Below are 16827 nucleotides of genomic sequence, written 5' to 3'. Positions count from 1 at the left end.
GTTTGTGACCAAACTTGTCAGGGTGCAAATGAGAAATCTGGGGTTCAGAGAGGGGCAGGAATGGACAGCATCATACAGTAAATTCAGCGTAGTTACAGCAATAAAGACAACATGGTTAGTTGCAAGACTCATCTTCATCGTAAAATGCAAAGATACTCTCCCAACGTCCAGAGCCCATTAATCCCTGCCTCACCCAGAGCCTCCTCAGAAGCCTTCCCCACAGCACCATGGATTAAATGAATTGACATACAAAACCTCTTAGAGTCAGGGGCAGACTTAGGGTGAGGCAAGTGAGCACCATCTCAGATGCAAAGGTTAGGGAGGCAGCCCTAAAATAGGAGTCAAGATAAATGATATTTAGTGCAATGCCCCTGAGGTCATAAAGAGTCAAACGCAACTGAGAGACAAACAGTTGGCTCAGATGATAAAGAATCTGTCTGCAAAGCAAGAGACCCAGGTTTGATCCCTGGGCTGAGAAGATTCTTTGGAGAAGGGAATGGCTATTCCCTTCCCACCCCAGTATCCTTAACTGGAGAATTCCATGGACAGAGGAGTCTGGTGAGCTATAGCCCACAGGGTCACAAAGAGTTGGACATGACTAAGCAGCTAACACTTCAAGAAGTCAAAGTTCATGCAAAATTAACCAATCAATACAAAACAAAACAAAAAAAAAAACGAAAAAAGTCAAAACCTTAAAGACAGAATCAGTAAACTCTAAATGTAAGTACACATAATTCATATGATAAAATTGAATATATATTAATTTATACAAAATATAATTGTTGCTGATGCTCAGTCACTAAGTTATGTCTGACTCTTTGTGACCACGTGGACTGCATCACCCCAGGCTCCTCTGTCTCCTATTCCAGGAGATTTTCCCAGACCAGGGATCAAACCGTTTCTCCTGCAATGGCAGGCGGATTCTTTACCACTGAGCCCCCATGGAGGCCCACAGATTATAATGAGAAAAACATAAACATTAGGAAAACAAGATGGTTTCTAGTGCAAAAAAAGAACCCTGTAGAGGGCCCCAAACTTCAGGTTGGAGCATGGGAATGTACAAAAGAGGGGGTGCTCTTCTTAGTTCTGAGCTTCTCCCCAGTTTTAAGGCTTTGACTTGGATTCTAAGGTGCTCAGCTCTCTGGGAAATGGGGCATCTGAGGATCAGGAAATTGGAAAGGGAGCCCAGAGCCTGAGTTGCCCCTGGGGCATGATGGAGCCTCAGGAGTGGCCCATGAGCTGTGTCACACGTGCCCACCCACCCAGCAGGCACCCACCTCTGGGGTTTTGCACTTTGGGGCTCTCTTCCCTGGTGTTTTTTCTCTGGACTTCACCCGCTCCTTCTCATCCTCACACTTCTCACTGAAGGGCCTATATCCCCTATATAAACAATCTGTATAAACTACCTGGATAAGCAACCCCCCGCCCCAGCCCCTAGAAATCTTGATGCCCTGCTCTATGCACATATTATCACTGCCCCCATGTATTCTGGTCGCCTGTCCCTGAGCTGATCAGACACCCCCATGGAGGTGAGGCTCTGTCCGGGGCAAGTACTATCATTTCCCAGCACCTTGGACAGCACCTGGCTGGCGAGATGCCAGGTTTGGAAAGGGTCAGGGCCCTGTGGTTAGAATGGACTCCAATTTCTGAAAATAAGATCTGGGACATGATAAGATGATCTGTTTGGGTGGATCCATGTGCTTCCTTCATGGTAGTTTGTCAGAGAACATCTGTGAGCAGGACTGAGTCTGGAAGGTGGACATCAGGGAAACCCCTTTGAAAAACGCCAGCATGCATGGAATGCTATAACCATAGCATCTTTGAGAGCTGTTGAGCTGTTGAGCTCAGTGTGGGAGCCCCGGCTACTGAGTACATAACTGAGGCTAGTGGATTTGAAAGGCACTCTAAGTTTAAATGACCAGATTCCAGAAACTTCATGGTAAAAAAAGAAATTATCTCATTAATGATTTTATAAGATTGCATGTTGACATGATAACCTTTAGTAGGCATTGAGTTAAAATTTAATTCCATCTGTTTCTTCTTGCTTTTCCACCATGGCTACTAAAAAGTGTAAAATTATGTAGGTGGCCCACATCACTTTTTATTGCACATTGATGGTCATGAACGCTCTGTCTTCTGGTTCAACCCCATCTGAGTCAGCTCTGTCCTGGGGGCTCAGAGAAGCCTGCTTCCACCTCCTAGACACAAAGAGGAGCTCAGGCCCGAGCCCTGCAGGCCTCCGCACACCCCCTGCCAGAAAAAGGCAGTGGTTTCTCTCTGGTTGACAGGTTGATGTAAAATAACTGAACTGGGGTGGCCTGAGATCCTGATCTGAATTTGCCCTGTGGAGGCACCTGTCTCCTTGAAGACCTCCTGACAGGTGACGGGGTCTCCTCCCTGAGGACCTCCTGACAGGTGACAGGGTCTCTCAGCTGTTTCAAGGAATTTGGTCAGATACCCCATCGTCCCACCTTCCAGGAGGTGGTTGCCAGGGTGAAGGAGCGTCACCTGTGATGTGGAGGGGCTCCAAACCCAGCTGCGTTCATGGGAATCAAAGCTATTTTGTAATTCCCATCTGTTTACATCTTAGAAAACAGAGCTTTCAAAATCTTCAGTTCTACTTATTTAAACATATCTGGGGGACATTGCAAGAGAGCCTGTGTGTGCACGTGCTCACGAGAACATCCTCAGTTCTTTCACCCTGAGTAAAGAGCGTGAGAACGGGGATGGATTGGCGCAGAGGGTAGAATTTTCTAGAGAACTGCACAGGCACGAGGATTCACGGGCAGTTCCTGTGATGCAAGAGGCAGATAGCTAGGCCCATGAAGTCCTGGATTTGCCCACATGGTGTTGAACAAGACCCCCACCTTCTCCTGGAAGTGGAGATGTTAGCTGCCTCCAGAAGTGAGAGACCAGAGACCAGAGCTGGAGAAGGCCCAGCCCTGAGACAGCCCTTCACCGCCTGCCTTTGCAGGGCGTGCGAGCAGGTTACCACAGCCCTCACCTGCTTGCCTCAGGACCACATGGTTGGCATTGTTCGTTCCGGTTTTTTCTTGGGCTTCAGACAGCTCTGCTTCCCTGTCCTCCAGCAAAAGGTCCAGGACCTGGGACGACATGGGTGATGGGCCCATGAGGAAGGGCCCTCCTTTAACAATTCTGCAAAACCAGCAAAAGCCCATGACCAAGCCTCTGGACATCGCTTCTGCTCTCTGTGGGGTCAGGGGGCCCCTCTCCACTAAGGGGCCGTGGGCAAACAGTGCTACTTTTTAAAAATTTTCTTGTCTCCTGGGATCCAGCAGAATCCTTCATTTCCTCTCTCGTCTGTAGAACAGCCTGGGGATTCTTCCTCTGTTTCATCCTTTCTTTGCATCTTCCAGGCTCACGCTTTGCTGTCACGTTAAAGGGAAGCCATTAGGTGCTTTGGAAAACAAATATGCCATTCAACGGACTTTGGGCTCGAAGCACAACCCCTGCTCACAGTCTGTCTTCTTAAAATCTCACCAGCGCCCGTCCTCAGGAGAGGCTCCCACATGGGGCTGGTTGTGCCACTTTGGTGGCAAAAGCTGGCTATCTCCAGGGGAGATCTGGATCACCAAGGCCCACTGGATAGGCTGCCGCCCCACAGACAGGGCCGCCAGCCTCGCAAGGGGCTGCTGCCCGCTCCTTCCTGAGCTCACAGCCTGGGTGGCGTTCACTGCGCCCCAGCCCATGCCCGGGGCTGGGAGCAGCACGTGCTGCAAGTCTGAGTGCAGCTCAGAGATTAGACTTAAGCCTTTAGTCTCTCTCAAGTGCTTAAATAACCTCCTCTCCAGGCTCCCGTCAACACCGTTCAGAACGGCCGCTGGAGCTGCATTTTATCTCAATTCTTAAAGTCAATCTTTAAAAATCTCTTTCTGGGTCTGTTCTGTGCCCATCTCTGCTCATTTAACAGCAAGACCTGCCCTTCAGTCTTGCCCTCCTGTTTAATCAGCTTATTCTCACTGAGCCTCTTTCATTTAAGAAGAAAAACAGGGCAATGTCTTAATGTCTCCTGAGGCATCTTGGGAGCTGTGGGAACCAGCCCCCAAATGCAGAGACTCTTCCCATAGCCACCTCTGCCTTGAGCCTCGAGGAGTTCCAATGTTTCTCCAGCAGCTTGAATCAGAGGAGGTCACTTGACTTCGCCTCTTGGTTATATGAGCTGTTGGTACTCTTTCTATACATGTAGGTCCCTTCTTTCTGCGTGTGTCCTCATCATGTATCTATCCTACAGCAGGCCTGGACAGAGAACTTGGACATGTTTTGGAGTGGGATGGAGGATGGAGGGAACACAGACAGGGCATCTCTGGTTTACCATCAGGCAGACTCAGGACAATCGTGGGACTGGAGTCCACACTGGGAATAGTCTTCAGACTGTCCGAGCCCCAGGGGCTCTGAAGGTTAAATGGGTGATGGGTGTGCAGACAAAATTTGTAAATTACAAAGTCTAGACTGAGGGTTCGTGGTAGCTGGCGTTCAAAAGAAAATCAGACCCGCAAACCGTTGCCTCACTTAAAGGCTGGGGAGTTTTTCTGCTTCTTGGGAGGTTCTCAGAGACTGCCAGTAGATCACATTCTTCCCACCTTGGGCTTCTGACAAGGTCTGATGGGAGGCAGAGATGTCAGGACCTGCAGGTAACTCCCAGTGCCACACCTGAAGGGGAGTCTGAACATGAAGCAGGTGGCCCCAGCCCATCGCAGGTGATCTGCTTGTCCAGGACAGGAAGCAGCTAGAGGAGCTCAGATCCAAAGGCACGTCGTTGAGCTGGTCCCCAGTTGAGCAGGGGGAGCTGGATCATCAAGACCAGATTGAGAAAGGCCTCAGTATTTGTTGCTTGTGAGAAAGAAGGTATATTTGTATTTATCCTCTGGCTCCCACCCTGATTGGTCAGGGTCTGCTCCATCCGGTTTTCACTCCCTTACACTTGCTAGTTGGCACCCGCTTCAGAAAGGATGGACTTCCCTGGTGGCTCAGATGGTAAAGCGTCTGTCTACAATGTGAGAGACCTGGGTTCAATCCCTGGGTTGGGAAGATTCTCTGGAGAAGGAAATGGCAACCCACTCCAGTACTCTTGCCTTGAAAATTCCATGGACGGAGAAGCTTGGTGCAGGCTACTATCCATGGGGTCGCAAAGAGTCGGGCACGACTGAGCGACTTCACTTCACTTAGAAAGGATAAGTGTGCTTTCCAGGTTCAACCTGCAAGGTGATGGAAATCAGGAAATGCCTACCAGCTGAGAACAGGTGCTTCCCGGTATACCTGCCAGAATTGATTGGGTCAACAGGAGCTGGAATGAGCAGGAGGATCAAGTGAGTGTGAAGTGAGTCGAACAAGAATCCAGTTCATTTCACAGGAAGATGATCACAGCTCAGGGCCTGGAAGAAAAGCATCTCATGAAAGATGACCTCCCACACTAGAATTACAACTGCCCGAATCCTGGGATGTGAAGGAGCCAACAGGCTCCACAAGCGGGAGATGACAGGGCAAAGTGAAAGAGATTTCTAAATAAGTGATTGTTAAAGCCTCCACAAGATAAAAATATACACAAGCATATAATGAAACAGCAACAGGAAGTTATGAAAAAAGCTAGATGATTGTACAAGAAGACAGAGCTATGCAAAATAAAAAAAATTAGAAATCATGGAAATGAAAAGTGTAGTTATGGAAAAACTGGACAGATGCCTAAATAGATAGTCTCTTATGAAAAGTGATTAATCATGAGACAGAACCAAAAAAAAAAAAATACCTGGACTGCAGCACAGAGGATCAGGAGAGATACCAAAACAAAGAAAACTAGTAAAGGAGAATGAAGTTAGACTGAGAAGATCCAACTACATATATCCTCAAGATTCGGAAGGTTAAAATCAGTACAAGATACTGAGACAGTATCTGAACCAACACTAAGAGTTTCCAGAATCACAGTATGAAATGAATTAGATTTTAAAATCTAACCCAATGCCACACAAACTCGATAAACAAGAATCACATCCAGACATACGACAATGTAACTGTAGAGCATCAGAGAAAAGTAAAATAGCCACCAGAGGGGAAAAGGGGACACTTATAACCATGACCCAATGGATGCAAAGTCTCATCAGCCTCAACAGATGCCGGAAAATAATGCAATGACATCTTCAAGATGCCGAAGGGAAATCATTCTAAACCTAAAAGTCAATACTCTTTCAAGTTACCATTCAAGATGAGGTAAAAATAGGAATATTTTCAGATAGACGAAAAAAAATCAGGACACCAAATCCCTGCCAAAAAACGCTTAGAGATGCATTGTAGAAAAACAAAATCAAAACAGAAAGAGAATACACACAGAGAAAGTACTGAAATTCAGGAATACATGGTGAACTTCGATGCCTAAAGAAGTAAATATATAATGCACTTCAAAAATTTTAAAAACTGACATTAAATAGAATAATATCAATAATGATGCAACAATGATAGAGATATTAACTTTCAGGTGCACGTAACGGAATGAATGTTTGTGTGCCCCCCAAATTCAAGTGTTGAATCCTTACCTCACAGTGTGTCTATATTTGGGGATGAGGACTCAAAGTCAGTGATTAAAGCCAAATGAGTTCATAAGGGTGGGGCCCTGATCCGATATAGCCAGTATCCTTATAAGAAGAGGCACCATAGAATCCTCTCTCTCCCTCTCCCTATCTCCACTTCTCTCTCTCTTCCTCCTTCGCACTCTCTTTCTCTCATTTTTTTCTCTCTCTCTCTCCATGTGAGGACTCACAAAGAAGTTAGCTGTCTCTAAGCCAGGAAGAGACCTCTCAGGAGGTCTCTGCCATCCATTTTGCCTCCAGAACTGAGAGAAGACAAATGTCTCTTGTTTGTTCAAGCTGCCCAGCCCGGGATTGTGTAATGGGAGCCCAAGATGGCAAAGACAGTACGTATCAACAAGCTCAAAATAAACTTCTAGGCAATCATATGGGAGCCAGGAGAAGATTTAAGGGGAAATAGAAGTGTGCTTAATTTCTTGTCCATTCAAATTTAATCTTTGCTAGGATGTATGCTAAGTTTTAAGGTTTATCACTAACATATTACACATAAAAGATACTATTCTCCATCTAGTAAAGGGAAAATGGATCAAAATATAGGCATATTGAGTGAAAAACCAAAGATGACACATTTTAAATTTGCTTTGTAGAAGCTTCACATAAAATACTTTAGTCACTTGGAAGCAATACTGACTGTGAAGATAAAATGTCTTACTTGACATAATTATTCTTTAAAAAAGAAGGGAAGTAACATGAGGTATCTATACAATGACTCATTCTTTTCTGCTTTGTTCATTATTTGGCTTTAAGATTTCTACAAGTCCACACTGGCCCTGTTAGGGTTTCAGTATAAACTCGGGGAATCTGTATGGATCCTGTATTCATCACACCAAAAATCCGCCCTTCTCCCAAGAAGCTAGTATCTCTCATTTTATGGTCAAGGTGAGTCTCGTAATTTACCATATTCTCCTTATTGCTTTGGCTGCTGGGAAAAATAGATCTTTATTTATGAGCTAACTCTAGCGGCTGTGAAAGACATTACAACATCCATTTGCCCTACGCTAGCCTGGGTGCAGTTTGCTGTGCAAAATTTATTTTCCCTTTGATCTAATGTCTTTATCTTTTTTATGTGTGTTTTTTCTCCTAACTACTGGCCACATGACCTTGGGAAAGTAACTTTCCTTTTTTGGTTCTTATGTTTATAAAGCTACAATAATTACTTATATTTTAGAGTTAAACAATCTGTGTGTGTGTGTGAGAGAGAGAGAGAGAGAGGTGTGAACACTGGGTACCAGTGGGGCTCAGTAAATATGGGCTTTCATCATCACCATCACCTTGATGACACAATTTTGCAAGCTACCTCAAGCAATCGGATGGGATGGAGTTTAAGTTAGTGATGCCATGTACTTAATAAGCATTGAATAAGAATGGAGCACACAAAGCTGGGCATGGATTTCCAGAAGAAAGACATGTTGCGATCCCTATAGTGCTCTGAATGAGACAGATGAATAAATAATTCAATTAATCCATATAGGAGGATGTAGAAGGGGCTGTGAGAAGACAGGAAAATCCCATCACAGATTGGTAGAAAGTGCATGGTGACATGTGTGGAAACATGGATGAATACCATGACCCTCGCCAAGTAGCATGAGATAATGACTGCCCAGCAGCTGAGCAAAACATACATATAACTGGTACAAGCCGTCAGCCCAGCAGAGAAAAATCTCAGGGTCAAGGGTCAAGAACCCCAAAGCTTTACTAAGCATTTTACTACAGGCCAGGAAGTGTGTTCACAGTTTTATACAGATTATATAAAACGAATTCATTTCATCTTTAGGGTAACATGATTATCAGAAAGTTAAAGATGAAGACTGTGATAGAGAAAAAAGAATTCAGGTAACACACCCAAAGCCAGACAGCTGGACCCCCAAATCTGTGGCCCCGGGGCCCTAGCCTGAAACCGCTGGGTCCTCTTGCTCTTGTTCTTTGAGTAGTCATGCTTCCCATGGGCTGCCCCCAATGCATCCGGATCGAGGGAAATGCCCTTCTTGCCAAAGGCTCGGTTTCCCTGGCAGTGATGGTGGCCCTCTTCTCTGAGGGGTTCAGAGCTCTGCAGCCATGATGCTGGTTTCTCTCTGGACCCTGAAGCTCCGGCAAGGCAGGTGGTCCACTGGCCTGTGAGTGTCATTTCTCCAAGAATCAGGAAATGCCCACCTTGGGCTCCTGGGCTGGTGAGACACCCCCGTGATTAGTTCGTTCCTCGCTGTTCCCCCTTGAACCCAGGCCAGGCTGGACCGTGAGAACTGGGTGGAGTGGAACTAGCTGGCTTTTGATAAAGTCTTAGGAATTCCAAACTGTGTTAAAGGTCTGAAGGAGCACACGTTTTGAGGATGGTGTGGTGGTTGTGGTTGTCACCCGATGGTGACACAGCCTGTGTGGTTCCCTCTTTCAGAGACTCCCAGGGCCTGGAACTCCACCCCCAGGGGACTCTCTCAGCATGACCCTGCCTCCAACACTTCTTCATTTGCTGCCTCTTCGTCTTCTTTGAAACATACTTCATTCCCGCTTTGCAGAAAAGTACTTGGAAAGGTCAGTTCACCCCAGAGTGTGAAGGATGGCCCCTAAACAGCTCTGTTTTAAGAGAGAATAGCGAAAGCTTCTGTCCTGTGCTCCCATCACTCACTCCTTTTGACGCTGAGTCCGTTGCATTGCCACAGTCTCTTTCTCACACTCCTGTCATGCACATTTGGGCTGTTTCCAGTCATCAGCCCTTACAGATAAACAGCTCTGCGCTTTACATGTTTGTGTTTCAACAGAGTTTTTAAGAAAGAAGGAAATAGGTCAGACCAGCCATCCTTGTCTAAGTAGGCCTGGCCAGGAGACCGTCACCCACCTCCTCCTTCCTGCCCACACCTTGGCCGTGTACTCGGGGCCTTCTCAAGGTCCAGTTAGGTCTGCCTTTTCCCTTGACTCTAGGACATTAGCCCTCGGTCTCAGCCTCAGACCGGCCTCTTCCCCAGAACCAGCCCCCTTTGAAGCAGAGCAAAGGAGTGACCAGTACTTAGAGCCAAAGGAGGTGGATTAACCACGATCATGCATAATTGATGCAGGGTTTTTGTGCAGCCCGGAAAACAGGCCAAGGCATATTTTAAAAAGTAAATCAGACTGGACGGATTGGAAGTGCCGGTTGGCCCTGTCTGCTTCCCTGAAAGCTGGCCTGGTCGTTCTTCAGCCAGTCTGACTCAGTTTCCTTTCCCGGATTTCCAGGCGTCTCCAGCCTTCTTGCGCCCGGGAGATGGCTTGCTCTCTTCTTCGGAGGTGCTGCTTTGCCCTCACAGGGGAGCAGGGCTGAGTCTCACTGCGAAATGCCTCGAGAGATCTGAAGCCCTGGTTCTGCCAAAACAACAGCAGAAGTGGAGCCTCAGCGCCCTAGCTGGCCGGCGCAATCAGGGCTGTACGCCTTTAAGAAGCAAAAATTAATGCAAAGCTTATTACAGTCCCGGTGGTTGCTAACGCTCTCTCTCTGCCACTGCCCAAGTGTCTGAATTTCAGCTTCAGATGAGTGTGGCCTGTTGGGATTCGAGCTGCCAGTTTAATTAGTGTTCAGTAATTTCAATAATGAGTGACAATTCATCGGGGCTTTTAGGTTGGTCTTCTGTTCAGAAGCAAATCAATAATCCACAGTTTCTCCCCTTCTTTAAAGACAAGAAAGTGGCATGTGAGTTACATCAGATGAGAGAAAATAAATGAGGAGACGCTCCAGTCCCTCAGTAACTTGAGAGGCAATTGGCTTTAATGGCGTGGGCAGCCTCTCGGTTTGTTGATGTTATTGGAGGAACAGAAAGGTCATTAGTAGCTGAAAAGAGGCTCTCTGAGTCTCACAGTAAACAGTTTGCCCTGGCAGTAACCATAGTGATCTGGGTAAATGAACACAGGTATACGGATTACTACTGTATTCCCCAGGCTGCCTGTATTATTGCCTCGGAAGATATAAAAACAATTGAGGCTAATTGTATGAGAGTGAGTTTATTACAAACATAAATGGAAAGGAAAAGAGAAAACCAGACATGTTCTTTCAAAGGGTCCCCCCACCTTGCCCGGCGCCTCCATCTGCACCTCTGATCTGCGTTTCCGAGGGCGTCTGATCTGTGTGGCTGCGGCGAGGAGGCGGTCCTCGGAAAGACCCCCGCGCCTGGAGACGAGGTGTTGCTGGAAATCGGGGCTCCTGTGGGTTGGGAGGTCTGGCTGTAAGTGGGCTGTCATCACGCTCCGAAGTGCAATCAGGACTGAGCAATTACTTTTTTACCGCTGGTGGCTGCACCGCACCGAGATGCTTCAAAGCCAAGGAAAGGCATTTATCTCAGCTAAGACGTGGGGTGGCATGCCTTTGCCCAGCCAGTGGCTGAGAAGTTACCTGCAGTACGGCGGTACCCTGCCAGTCTGCTGGAGCCACGGCTTTTTTGTCAACTCGCCTGCTCTCTTTTGTTACAGCTACAAAGCCTCCGTCTTCATAAGGTGTTGTGATTTGCGGTATACAAACCCATTAAAAAAAACACAAATGAAATCCCCAGCTGGGAAGGTCAAGTCTAATGAGGTGGGCTGTTGTGAGCACTGGTAGCTCGCAGCATCCCCCGTGTCGGCCAGAGGTGCTACAAGTGAACAGCTGCTTATAATTATCATCATCTGACACTTTTCATCCACCTCAGGTGCTATTTTTTTTCTCACCAGAGAAGAGATTAATTGTATATCAACTGATATACATAAAAAAGGGTTTGATAGAAGGCTTAATAAAGTAACATTAAATAGGCAATCCCACTGAAATTCTAATGTGTATATTCTTAATTAAATTCCCTTGTACTGTACAGTAATTCAGGTGCATCCTACTTCCTTGGGCACCCACCGAATGGAGAGCCCAGGACGATGGGAGCAAAGGAACACAGATGTACCAGGGGGTCACACGTGCCTGTCTTCACGCCCTGCCCGCACAGAAGACTGGAAAGGAAAAGTGGACACAGCGACTCCAAGGTGGTGGGCACACGCTTATGGGACGTGTGTACACACAGACTTGGACCCAGCATTCTCAGCCACACGCTTACGGGGACGTGTGTACACACAGACTTGGACCCAGCATTCTCAGCCACACGCTTACGGGGACATGTGTACACACAGACTTGGACCCAGCATTCTCAGCCACACGCTTACGGGACGTGTGTACACACAGACTTGGACCCAGCATTCTCAGCCACACGCTTACGGGACGTGTGTACACACAGACTTGGACCCAGCATTCTCAGCCACACGCTTACGGGACGTGTGTACACACAGACGTGGACCCAGCATTCTCAGCCACACGCTTACGGGACGTGTGTACACACAGACGTGGACCCAGCATTCTCAGCCACACGCTTATGGGACGTGTGTACACACAGACGTGGACCCAGCATTCTCAGCCACACGCTTATGGGACGTGTGTACACACAGACTTGGACCCAGCATTCTCAGCCACACGCTTACGGGACGTGTGTACACATAGACTTGGACCCAGCATTCTCAGCCACACGCTTACGGGACGTGTGTACACACACACTTGGACCCAGCATTCTCAGCCACACGCTTACGGGACGTGTGTACACACAGACTTGGACCCAGCATTCTCAGCCACACGCTTACGGGACGTGTGTACACACAGACTTGGACCCAGCATTCTCAGCCACACGCTACGGGACGTGTGTACACACAGACGTGGCCCCAGCATTCTCAGCCACATGCTTATGGGACGTGTGTACACACAGACGTGGACCCAGCATTCTCAGCCACATGCTTACGGGGACGTGTGTACACACAGACTTGGACCCAGCATTCTCATGCTGAAGAATCCATTCCTGCCACTTAGAACTGGCATAATCTCCCTGACCTGGGCGAGAAGGCCTAGCCACATGAACCCAGAGATGTTATTAAAAGAATAGAAGGAGAAAGAGAAGGACAAGAAAAAGAGGAAGACAAAGAAATGAAAGAGGGAAAAGGAGACGAAGAAGCCTGTGAAGGAGGAAAAACAGAAGGCGCGCTCACGCAGCCCTGATTCACTCTGGAGAGTAGCCGTTGAGCCAGAAAAGAATAAATATGTGTTTAAAACCAACATGTAGAGGTAATGATGCGCTTGTAATTCATTAACTGCCTTGCAGTGAGTCCTGGAAACGCACTTCGCTCAGCTCTAGAACAGCTGCACGGAGAACCAGCACCTCGGCAAGCCTCTCACACTGCCTGATGCTGCCGCATTGGGGAAATTTCCTTATGGGCCTGAGAGTAACTCAGGCTACAGGAGCAAGAAGAAAGAAAGAAAGACTGAATGCTTCGCTTCAGTCGTGTCTGACACTCGGCTACCCTATGGACTGTAGTCTCCAGGCTCCTCTGTCCGTGAGATTCTGCAGGCTGGAATACTGGAGTTGGATGCCATTTCCTACTCCAGCGGATCTTCCCGACCCAGGGATTGAACCCACGTCTCTTGCATCTCTTGCATTGGCAGGAGGGTTCTTTACCGCCAGTGCCAGGAAAAGAGAGCAATAAAATGAGGCAGGTGAAGTGCTTTTGTCCAAGAGACGTGTGTGAAAATAACCGTGGGATTGATAAAGACAGAAGTTATTGCTGAATTGTCCAGAAAACAGCATGGTATTTGATCATAGGCAGGTTTATAATCTCATGTGAAAAGAAGTGTGTCATAGCTCCAAACTAAATATACTGAGTCATGTGTTGCCCTGTGGAGGGTTGAGGTGAATCTCCCAGCTGTCGAAAAGAGCAGGACTGCAGGGCTGGCCAGAGTACCTGTGGGGGACAAGGAGACCCTCTCTCACGGCTTCTGAACCCACTGGCTTCCTGGCCTGACAGTATAACCCAGCAGCTGAGGAACATTCTAGAACCCTTGGCATCCACACTGTCCTAAATAACACTGTCAAGAAGAGCACTGGCTTTGAAGTGGGAGGGCCAATCTACACTGGGCTCTGCCGCGTAGAAGCTGAGTGGCCACAGGCAAGACGCTAGACCTCTCTGAGCCACAGATATCGTCTCCACACGTGGTACCACCCACCTTACAGGATGGCTCATTCCCTTGTGTATCCCTGCACCGTGTCTGGTGCTTCCTGGTGTACTGGGGGTGGCACGACAACGTCCTCCTCTCACGGGGCTCACGTTGTACCTGTTGATGAAAAAAAAAAGACAGACATACGATCACATCTGAGAGCCCTGAGAGCTGTGGAAGGACAGAGTATTCCAGAGAAGGGTTCAGTTAAGTCGGACTCTTTGCGACCCCATGGACTGCAGCACGCCAGGCTTCCCTGTCCATCACCAACTCCCAGAGCTTGCTGAAACTCATGTCCATTGAGTCGGTGATGCCATCCAAACATCTCATCCTCTGTCGTTCCCTTCTCCTCCTGCCCCCAATCTTTCCCAGCATCAGGGTCTTTTCAAATGAGTCAGTTCTTTGCATCAGGTGGTCAAAGTATTGGAGTTTCAGCTTCAGCATCAGTCCTTCTAACAAATATTCAGGACTGATCTCCTTTAGAATGGACTGGTTGGATCTTCTTGCAGTCCAAGAGACTCTCAAGAGTCTTCTCTAACACCACATTTCAAAAGCATCAACTCTTCAGCACTTAGCTTTCTTTATAGTCCAGCTTTCACATCCATACATGATTATTGGAAAAACCATAGCTTTGACTAGATGGACCTTTGTAATTCCTTTTATTTTTTTTATTTTTTAACTTTACAATATTGTATTGGTTTTGTATGCTGTATAGGTTGGTCATAGATTTTCTTTCAAGGAGCAAGCATCTTTTAATTTAATGACTGCAGTCACCATCTGCAGTGATTTTGGAACCCAAGAAAATCAAGTCTGTCACTGTTTCCATTGTTTCTCCATCTATTTGCCATGAAGTGATGGGACCAGCTGCCATGATCTTAGCTTTCTGAATGTTGAGCTTGAAGCCAGCTTTTTCACTCAGAGAAGGGTGGCCACGGGTGATTCCTGGGAAGGGTGTCTCTGGCCACACTGGAGGGACTCAGCCTGGCAAAGGCGATAGAAGGACATTCTGGATCCAGAGAAAGTTGGGGTTGCAGGGGCAGAAGTGACTTTGGCTTGCAGGCAAGGCCTGGCAGTGTGACAAACGGGAGCAGTGGGTCACGGTCAGATGGGCCCTTGACTCTGATGAGTGACCCCTGGAGAGCCCCTAGCGGAGAACTCTGTGCCTGGCTGTACATCTCTGCAAGAGCCCTGGATGTGGTGCTGCGCGGTGGATGTGCAGCCTAGGAAACAAAGCTGACCTGACTTCCAGCTCTGGCTGCAGAAAAGGCAGGGCCTGACCAGGGACATGTGTGGAAAGAAAACTGAGACAGAGCTGCAGAGAGTACGTGGCCTGAGTCCTGGGGGCGGAGAGAAGCAAATCCAGGGGAGGAACAGGTTGGAGGCACCAGAAGTTCAGCCCGAGACACTGACTAGACTGCCGAGGGCCGGGGCCAAGTGGAGAGTTAGGAGGGCAGAGCCAGATGCTGAGGTGCTCTTGCTTGTGTGCTCAGTCACTCAGTCACGTCTGACTCTTTGTGACCCTGTGGACTATAGCCCACCAGGCTCCTCTGTCCATGGGATTCTCCAGGCAAGGATACTGGAGTGGGTAGCCATTTCCTCCTCCAGGGGATCTTCCTGACCAAGGGATGGAACTCATGTCTCCTGCATTGGCAGGCTGATTCTTTACCACTAGCGCCACCCAGAAACCCCTTTATTCCTCATAGCAGAATCTAAAGTTAAAGTGATCATAAGAGTTCAAAGATCTAACCCATTATCTACTTATTTCACTCTGTGGAGGGGAATGGCTGGTGATGGCTCAGCTGACAGGAAGGAGGAGATTGCACCTCCTGGCACAAGAGCTCCAGTGGGGATGCTAAGTGACAAGTCCTGGAACTCAGGAAGAATTGCAGGCAGGCCAACAGGTGTGATGGGCCTTCCCTGCTGTGAGGATGAAAGTCACGTCCATTGGGGCGAGCAGTTCATCCACAATTAGGTCTTTGTTGAGCAGGGCTCACCCTGATGATACTTCTCACAGAATGAGCTGCCCTTCTAGGCTGGCTGCCTTGCTCTTTTGTGCCCAGCTCCTTGTCTCAGCAGGATGTGACAGCATCTGCTGACCTTCTGGCAAGCTCACCCATCGTGTTATCCTGTGAAGCAGAAACACAGACTCTGACAGGGAACAGGGCAGAGCGCTCAGATGGACTGACTCAGCAAAGCTGGGTACTGGTGCCCACAAGCAACAGGCATCCATTATGTGTGAGGAACAGAAACACAGTGGGTATGAGGAACAGGCACCACAATGTGTGAGAAATAGGAATCAACTGTGTATGAGGAACAAGCACCCACTGTGTGGGAGGGACAGGTACCCACTGTGTGTAAAGAACAGACACTGACTGTGTGTGAGGACAGGTACCCACTGGGTATAAGGAACAGGTATCCACTGTGTGTGAGGAACAGGCACCCACAATGTGGGTGTGAATAGGAACCCACTGAGTGTGAGGAACAGGTACCCACTGGGTGTGAGGAACAGGCACCCACAATGTGTGAGAACAGGACCTCACAATGTGTGAGGAACAGGTACCCAGAGTGTGAAGAACAGGTACCCACCAGCTGTGAGGAACAGGAACTCACTGGGTGTAAGGAACAGGTACTCACTGGGTGTGAGGAACAGGCACCCATGATGTGCAAGAACAGGAACTCACAATGTGTGAGGAACAGGTACCCACTGAGTGTGAGGAACAGAAACCCACTGTGTGTGAGGGACAGGTACCCACTGTGTGTGAAGAATAGGAACCCACTGTGTGTGAGGAACAGGTACCCACTGAATGTGAGGAACAGGAACCCACTGGGTGTGAGGAACAGGTACCAGCTGTGTGTGAGGGACAGGAACCTGCTGTGTGTGGGGAACAGGTACCCGCTATGTGTGAAGAACAGGAACTCACAGTGTGTGAGGAACAGGAACTCACTGTGTGAGGAACAAGCACCCATAATGTGTGAGAATAGGAACCCAAAATGTGTGAGCAACAGGTACCCAGAGTGTGAGGAACAGGTACCCACTGTGTGTGAGGAACAAGAACTCATTGTGTGTGAGGAATAGGAACCCACTGGGTATGAGGAACAGGTACCCACTGTGTGTGAGGAACAGGTACCCACTGTGTGTGAGGAACAGGAACCCGCTGTGTGTGAGGAACAGGAACCTACTGTGTGTGAGGAACAAGAACTCATTGTGTGTGAGGAACAGGA

Source organism: Bos grunniens, chromosome 26 (assembly GCF_055505025.1).
Source record: "Bos grunniens cultivar Pamir isolate PY7600 chromosome 26, Bosgru_T2T1.0, whole genome shotgun sequence".
NCBI lineage: Eukaryota > Metazoa > Chordata > Mammalia > Artiodactyla > Bovidae > Bos > Bos grunniens.
The sequence above is the reverse complement of the archived record's forward strand: the minus strand, read 5'-3'. Positions refer to the sequence as shown.